This window comes from Mirounga leonina, unplaced genomic scaffold, assembly GCF_011800145.1.
Source record: "Mirounga leonina isolate KUSES-001 unplaced genomic scaffold, KU_Mleo_1.0 Mir_239, whole genome shotgun sequence".
Classification (NCBI taxonomy): Eukaryota; Metazoa; Chordata; class Mammalia; order Carnivora; family Phocidae; genus Mirounga; species Mirounga leonina.
Window position 1 is genome coordinate 2213757 of NW_023270624.1, and position 8851 is coordinate 2222607.

General features: G+C 43.2%; 2 non-coding genes and 1 pseudogene across 2 annotated transcripts; 1 reads left to right on the forward strand and 2 right to left on the reverse strand.

The window, feature by feature from the left end:
- Nucleotides 1-1989: 1989 nt before the first annotated feature.
- LOC118026460 overlaps nucleotides 1990-8851 on the forward strand; it is an 11036-nt pseudogene continuing 4174 nt past the window's right edge.
- TRNAE-CUC lies at nucleotides 8293-8364 on the reverse strand. The gene has a single exon. It is a non-coding gene; the product is annotated as a tRNA-Glu (tRNA).
- On the reverse strand, nucleotides 8618-8723 carry TRNAL-CAA. The gene is made up of 2 exons: nucleotides 8686-8723; nucleotides 8618-8663 (listed from the first exon to the last, which is right to left on the reverse strand). It is a non-coding gene; the product is annotated as a tRNA-Leu (tRNA).

The window sequence follows — 8851 nt, forward strand, 5'->3', positions numbered from 1 at the left end:
AGAAACAAATGTTGAACATATGACAGGGAGAGAAAAAGAGAGGGAAACAAATCATGAGGCTTTTAACTACAGAGAAAAAAACAACGTTGTTGGAGGGAGGGCGGGGTAGGATAGATGGGTGACAGGTATTAAGGAGAGCACTTGTTATGATGAGTGGTGGATGTCATTTGTAAGTGACGGATCACTGATTCTTTCCCCAAAACCAAACCTAAAATTTAAATAATAAAAAAATGTTAAAGACAAAAGTGCAAAGGAGGCTAGATACTATTCTCCCCTAGAGCTGAAGCTTCGCAGCCCTCTATGATCAGTAAACTTGGTGGGAGGGAGTTGTTCGCGGGGCCTTTGGGGGAGGGGCCTGTTGCCCTGATTCTCGGGGGGACTCGCCCCAGTGGAAATGCGCCTCCAGGACGCAATGAGGCAGGGCTTGGGGTGCGGCGCTCCGGACTGCCCTGGGCGGCGCCGTTTTGCTCCCTGAAGGCTTTCAGCGCTGCTGGGTGGTAAGACGATGGCAGCGCCCTGCTCTCTAGCCCCCGAGCTGAAAATTCACGCTCCCCGCACTGTCTTCAGTGAGCCTTCACCGAAAAGCACTCAATCACTCTTGTCTTCCCGGTTTCCATCAGAATCCTGTGTCTACCCTGCCTGAGCCTGAGCGTTTTTGTCCCAGGTGGGCGACCGAGTTTCAAAACCCCCAATTTTAGGGAAGCCCATGGCCTGTACCCACGCTGTTGGTCCCAGGGAGAGCGTCGCCAGGCCTCTGCCGTTTGCTGGGCCATCCTGGAAAAGCGGTCACAGGGCCGCGCAGCGGTCCCCAGTTTATGTCCACACGGAGCAGAGAGCCGGCTCCTCGACCCACTGCTCCCAGCTGGCTTCCAGGCTCCTGTGCCCGGGAACAGTCCAGCTGGTTGGCACCACCCGTCCTTCTTGTGACCCAGGGGATCCTCAGACCACGCTGTCCCACCTGGGATTCTGCCCGGCTTCCCCACCTGAGCACCCTTAGGCCAGGCGCATCCCCCGCTGTAGCGGACTTCCCAAAGGTCAGATTTTGCCCTCTGCGGCTTAGTACTTTGTGGTACCCTCTGTAAGCAGGCTCCCTCCCCGCCCCCACATCCACGGCTATATCTCCCCAAATTCAAGTCTCCGCACCTCCTACCTCCCAAAAGGTGGTCCAACGTTTTTACTTGTAGACTTGCAGTTTTTGTTCTCTTAGACCTCCGACTGGCTACTCAGGTGTTCCGAATAATTGGACATCTAGCAGTATCCAAGGGAGGAGACTAATCCTCTGCGGGCTTCACTCCCACATCTGCATTTCTTTATAGCTTTATCACCCAAAGAACATCCCTGGACATGATGATTAAGTCTCATCCTTCATGCTTTTCACAATTCAAAAGGTCTTAAGTCTCTTTTAATCTGCAAGTTCCTCCTCTACGTCTTCTTTCCTTTATAATTTATCTGCTAAAAGGTCCGGGTCATGGGACCTGCAGTTTGTACTCGTGTGGATATTGCCGTTTGTCTATTCATTGTGCTGTTGAGCTTGCTTCTCTGTCCTCAGAGTTTCCTGCAAACGGGTTCAGAGGCTTGATCAAATCCAAATTTGGTTACTTTGACAGAAATATGGACGGTAGTGTTGTGTTCCTTCATCAGGAGGCACCTCATGCCTAATTTGTCTTTTGTGATATTAGCAGCATGCTCAATGCTTAAATCCATTAAATCCACTGTTTTATTGGAGGTTAAAAGTATGAGTTTCTAAAAACTATTCTTTTTTTTTTAGCCAGAATACTTTTATGAAGACCATTTCTCCTTCTTTACTTTTTGTTTTCCCATTGTTTTAAATCACACAAGAAAGGCAAGGTAAATGCCTGATTTTTCTCTTTTACTAGTTTTCAAGATGATAAATCTGTCCTATATTATTTTCCAAATGTAGTCAGTTAATTTTTTGTATCATTCTGAAATTTATTTTTAAGCATATATGATGGGTTTTGATCAATTGCAATGATTATCCTCACTGAAATTCAAATTGTCCCATCCTTGGCCAGTGGATATCCTTTCAAGTTGACCCTTGAGTCCTTTAGTCATGAACCTAATAGTTATGCTATATTCCTGGCTATCTGGTATGGTAAGTTCCAGGCTCATCTTGTACATTTTTTGTGTCAACCTGGAGTTAGCCATTTATCCAAGTGTCCTTGCTTTTTTTTTTTTTTTTAACAAGGAAATGGCATTTAAAAACCTAAGCTGTTCTGGGGACTAGGGATACTCAATACTATTAGGTTGGTTATTATTTTTAAGCCTTTTCAGTAGACAAAACTGAAACATTAAACACTTCATGAATTCTTTCTTTCGTTAGTTTTTACTCTTATTCCACTTAGTTAACATACAATGTTACATTAATTTCAGGTGTATAATATAGTAATTCAACAATTCCATACATCACGCTGTGCTCATCACAAAAAGTTCCCTCCTTAATCCCCATCAGCCATTTAACCCACCTCCCCACCCACCTCCGCTCTGGTAACCATCAGTTTGTTCTCCGTAACTAAGAGTCTGTTTCTTGATTGCTTCTTTATCTCTTTTTCCCCTTTGCTTGTTTGTTTTGTTTCCTAAATTCCACATAAGAGTGAAGTCAGATGATATTTGTCTTTCTCTGACTGACTTATTTTACTTACCATTATACTCTCTAGCTCCATCCATGTCATTGCAAATGGCAAGATTTCACTCTTCTTTTTTTTTTTTTGGCTGAATATATTCCATTGTATATACTACATCCTCTTTATCCATCCATCCACCAATGGACATGTGTTGCTTCTTGGCTATTGTAAATAATCCTGCTATAAACATAGGGGTGCATCTTTGAATTAGTGTTTTTGTATTCTTTTGGTAAAGACCCAGTAGTGCAATTGCTGGATCATAAGGTAATTCTATTTTTAACTAACCGAAGAACCTCCATACTGTTTTACACAGTGGCTGCACCAGTTTGCTTTCCACAAACAGTGCAAGAGGGTTCCTGTTGCTCCATATCCTATCCAACACCTGTTGTTTCTTGTGTTGTTGGTTTTAGCTATTCTGACAGGTGTGAGCTGATATCTCTCTTTTCAAAGTTTTATTTATTTTTTATACTTTTTTAATTTAAAAATTAAAAAATAAATAGAATTAAAAGTTTTATTTAAATTTTAGTTATTTAACATATAGGGAGTGAGGAAGAAGGGGGCAGGAAGGTAGGGAGGATGCTCACAAGCCCTGAGTGCCACCCAGGAAGGCACAGGGTAACAAAACGGCCCTCTATTGTCTGAGGCCTGGAGATAAGCAGCACTGACCAAACAAGAAATCAGTGAAGCTACAGAAGGGTCGAGCCAAGGAACACACAGCTGCTAGAATTGTCAGGGTTTGGGAGCTTCTGCTGATGTAGCCTCATGAGTAAACTTGTTAGTACCCCAGCTCTCCGCCTCTCCAGGTCCTCTGTCTTTCACCTCCTTCTTCCTGCAGAACCAAGGTAATCCCAGAAACTCCTTGACTGGCAACCACTCACCCTGAAGAGTTTCTGGAAACCTCAATGCAAGCATTATTGTGCTTGTCTGCCCAGTTGTGGAAAGATTAGTCGGATGCCCATTAAAGGGATTTCTAGCAGGGGAAAGAAAATGTACAGGGCATTTAGGAACCCTACATATGCTTGACTGGTGGAATTGTGGTGCGCCCTGAGCACTCTGGCTGTCTCTGGGCCGTGGGCCATCTCCTCCTTCACACACTCCCACTCCTGCAGGGAGTCAAAGACACAGAGTGACCAGGAGCCAGGCTCTGCTGTTTCCACCATTTCTAGATGTGTGGTGCGATCTTTCAAGTTACTTAGCATCTTTGAGTCTTGCTTTCATACACCGTAAAATGAGGCAATAGGGCTGCACTGTTAAATGAATTACCATGTGTAAGGTACAGAACATGGCTCAGAAGAAGGGCTCAACCACTGTGACTGTTGTACCCTGGGGACACCATGGCCCTGGACAAACAGAGCCAGAGTGACTCAGTCCGCTTGTTTCCTGCACAGCTGTGAGCTGGGACTCTGCCTTCTCTTCTCCCTTCCTCTACCACCCAGCACCACCACCACCCCGCCCCGCCCCCAGCAGCTAAGCCTGCTGCTGCAGGTTCTGCCCCCAACCCCAGGCTCTCAGCACACATAAGGGCAATGAGCTTACCCCCAAGCAGAACTGGAGGGGAGAAAGTTATTATGGACTAAATGTTGTCTATTCTCTCCCGAATTCATATATTGAAGCCCCAATTCCCAAAGTGATGGTGTTTGGAGATGGGGCCTTTTGGAGGCAGTTGGATTTAAATGGAAATGGGAGGTGGGGGTGGGTGAGATGGGTGAAGGGGGTTAAGAGGTACAAACTTCCAATTATAAAATAAATAAGTCTTTTGCCATTTGCAATGACATGGGTGGAGGTAGAGGGTATTATGCTAAGCGAAAGAAGTCAGGCAGAGAAAGACAAATACCATATGATGTCATTCATATGTGGAATTTAAGAAATAATACAGATGAACATATGAGAGGGGGGAAAAGGAGACAGGGAAACAAATCATAAGAGACTCATAACTACAGAGAACAAACTGAGGGTTGATCAGGGAGGTGGAGGGGAAGGGCTAAATGGGTGATGGGTATTAAGGAGGGCACTTGTTATGAGCACAGAGTATTGTATGTAAGTGATGAATCACTAAATTCTACTCCAGAAACCAATATTGCACCATATGTTAACTAACTAGAATTTAAATAATAAATAAATAAATAAGTCATGGGGATTTAATATATAACATGGTAACTTGTTAATAATGCAATACAATATACAATAGTATATTTGAAAGTTACTAAAGAGTAGATCTTAAAAGTTCTCATCACAAGAAAAAAATTGTAACTCTGTGAGGTGATGGATATGAATTAGATTTATTGTGGTGATCATTTTGCAATGTATACATATATCAAATCATTATTTTGTACACCTGAAACTAATACAATGTTCTATACCAATTATATCTCAATCTAAAAAAAACACAAAACATTATGAGTTGTGTCTGTGAGAGTGTTTCTGGATGAGACAAATTAAATAATTTAATTAAATTAATAAAATAAAATAAATGGAACATCATGACCCTTCAAATTGATTTCAGAACTGAATGGTATTGTTGAAATGTTTTACAAGTGTCAGTCTAAATTCACGCCTGGGTGCCTCAGCCGTTAAGCATCTGCCTTCAGCTCAGGTCCTGATCCCACGGTCTTGGGAGGTCTTGGGATCAAGCCCTGCATCGGGCTCTCTTTCTGCTGTTCCCCCTACTTGTGCACTCTCTCTCTCTGTCAAATAAATAAATAATATCTTTTAAAATAAATAAATGAATAAACAAATAATTTTGTCCAAGAGACAATAAACAAATTATGTAGTTTTCACCTTTGTATATCAATTTTAAGTATAATATACCTGCATGCTACATGATGAGAGAGAGGGGCAGTGGGTGAGAGACTCTCCTCCTTTGCCTCCAGTTCTCTGTGGACCAGGGGATGATTTCTGGAGCTCTGGGCACATACAGCAGAATTCAGTGGACACTTCCCACACATGTGTACACATGTGTATGTTGCATCACCCATATACAGACTGAGAGATTAAAGGAAGGCATGGGCTATGAGGTGTAAGCTCCATATAATCACCTCCACAGCGGTTCCACAAATGCACATACACACCCTCACACAGACAGATGGCTGCGTGTACCTGCCATCTCTCTATTCAACACAAAATAGATGCTAATTACCTCCAGTAATGTCGATTACATCCACACCAAGCACGCAATGCTACCCTTGCTCACCCCAGAGATCTATGTAATCACCCACCACACCCTCTCCTCGCCACCCACATTTAGCCAATCCAAGCTGCTGATCAAGAACCAGAGGTACTCTGGTGACCTGGGCCTGAGGATGGAGCTCTGAGATGGGGAAGGAGGACCTTGCAGGCTGAATTCCTTGTGTTCTGCGAATTCCAGGAAGGTACTAGAAGCCTGGCCGGAGATGGAGCAATTACAGTACAACCTCCTTCTGGAGGAGAGTCCCTGTGCTCTGCAGGTATTCAGGCATATTTCAGAGTAACTAAATGAAGAGGTTTGAATGAGGACTGATCGAGTGGTTGGGTTGTTATTAAGTACAGCTATTTACTTATGCAAATAGGCAGTTCTTTTTTTTTTTAAAGATTTTATTTTTAAGATTTTGACACAGAGAGAGAGAGAGAGTGAGAGAGAGAGCACAAGCAGGGGGAGCAGCAGGCAGAGGGAGAGGGAGAAGCAGGCTCCCCGCTGAGCAAGGACCCTGGGATCATGACCTGGGCCGAAGGCGGCGGCTTAACCAACTGAGCCACCCAGGCGGGAGGCGCCCCGCAAATAGGAAGTTCTTGAAGGCAGGGACTTTTTCTTCTTCTCCTTCTTCTTTTTTTTTTTAAGATTTTATTTATTTATTTGACAGGAGAGCCACAGCGAGAGAGGGAACACAAGCAGGGGGAGTGGGAGAGGGAGAAGCAGGCTCCCTGCGGAGCAGGGAGCCCGATGTGGGGTTCGATCCCAGGACCCTGGGATCATGACCTGAGCCGAAGGCAGACGCCTACGGACTGAGCCACCCAGGCGCCCCCCATTTTACATTCTGACCAGCAATGAATAAATGAATAAATAAATTTCTCTTTATCCTCACTAGCATTTGGTGTTATCACTACTTTTTATTTTAGCCATTCTGCAAAGAGAGTGGGGGTATCTCGTGATTTTAATTTGTACTTCAATAAAATAAACATTAATGTCTTTTCATGTCTTTGGCTTATTTTTTTCAATTGGATTGTTTTACTTTTTTACCATTGTTTTGAGAGTTCTCTGTGTATCCTATATATGAGTCCTTTGTCTGATATGTGGTTTACAAATATTTTTTTCTATCTATTCCTTGTCTTATCATCCTTTTAAGGTCTTCTGCAGAATAAATTTAATTTTTACAAGGTCTGATTTAATAATGTTTTATGGATTATACTTTTGTTGTTATCTAAGAACTCTTCACTAAGCCCTAAGTCCTGAGGATTTTCTTTTATATTTTCTCCTAAAAATTTTATAGTTTTATATGTAATATTTAAATCTGATTGATTTTGAGCTGATTTTTGTGTAAAATGTAAGCAGTTTTTCAAATAAAGTGTATTCATCTACTAATAAATTTTACATACCCATGGTAGAAAAATTAGCATATGCATAACATTACAACAAAGAAAATTAAGAATTTTCATAATCCTACCACTTACAGAAAATCCTAAAAAATCATAAAAGTTACATTTAGATGTTTGTCCTTTCAACTTTCTTTTTCCTTTGTTCTTATATATGTTTGGATCCCTTCCAATTCCTTTTGAAGATGAGGGAAGTTTTCAAAATTAAACTTAGAGGTTAGATAGAATTTCATTCTCTTTCTTCTTCATCCTTTAACCAGTTTTACTAGTTAGAAAACTAAGTTTTAGAGAGGATAAGCAACTTGCTTTCAGTTGGAAAGGCACAGTCAGGACTTAACACATCTCAAGCTGACCACTTACCTAGCCATCCATCATTCATTGTGCCTTGCTCCATAGTGGGCTAAATTACAACAAACAAAAAACAACAAAAGCAATTGCTAGAACACAGTAGAGCAGAAGTAAAATTCTTTGTGCAAGATTTGGAGCTGTCTGGGAAACAAGGTTCTGAATAATAAGGAAATAGAGTGTACCCTAGGGCAGCCCTGGCCTGGAGGTCTAGAAAACGTGTCCAAAGAGAAATTAATACTTTGAAAAACAATAAATTAGGCATAGAGGCTCAGAACATTATACAAATGTTAAGAAGACAGAATTTAAATGTGATTTAACTGTTTTTATTATTACAATATATTATCTTCCACAGGCATGACAATAGAAAGTGAAAATTCCTAGAATAAAGAACTTTAAAAAGAAGCTGTAAAAGATACTTTGGGAACAGTTGGGAGAAATTTGACTGTGAACTGGCATATGATGATATGTTAATGTTGAACAGTGTAATGATGTCTGCAACTTTCACATGGGTGGCAAGCTGGGGATGCAAGAAAGAGGAAGAGAGAAATGCAGCAAAATATTAACCAAGGTCGTATCTAGGTAGAGAGAACACCTGCCTGCATCCTGGGTATACGACAATGCCAGACACACAGCCAGCGCTATTAATCGTATAGTACCGTTCACTTAGTTACTTTCTGCAAAAACAGAAACTTACCAGATACAGTTTGAGGTTTTGTAGCGGAAGGAAAAAAGCTCATTCCCTGACCGGGAATCGAACCCGGGCCGCGGCGGTGAGAGCGCCGAATCCTAACCACTAGACCACCAGGGACGACTTGGTGTCGGTTCTTCTAGTAAGCTAGACAAAATATGTGGTGTATGACACAAATTGGGAGCGCGAACGCGATTGGCTACATTTTAGCGGCCTAAACCGCCTCCGCCACTGCAGATCCGGAAAGAGAGGTAATGGAGGACCGCGGCGACGTTAAAGTCTGAGAATGGCTGCCTTCTCGGAAAAAAAAGGAACCGCCAGCAGCCACTTGGATGGCTTTGGGATCCTTTAGGGGAAGGGAAAAAAGGGTGTGTGTCAGAAGTGGGATTCGAACCCACGCCTCTATTCAGAGACCAGAACACCCGCAGGGAAGGTGAGCACCTTGAGTCTGGCGCCTTAGACCACTCGGCCATCCTGACACCCGGCGGGGCAGGCGGCTGTGCAGAACCCGCTTCCTGTGGGGCTCGCCGCGCCGCCTCGCCGCGCAGCCCCCCCCCGCCGCGCGGGCCCCGCCCCCTGCCGCCCCACCGTCCCGCCGCGCCCCCCG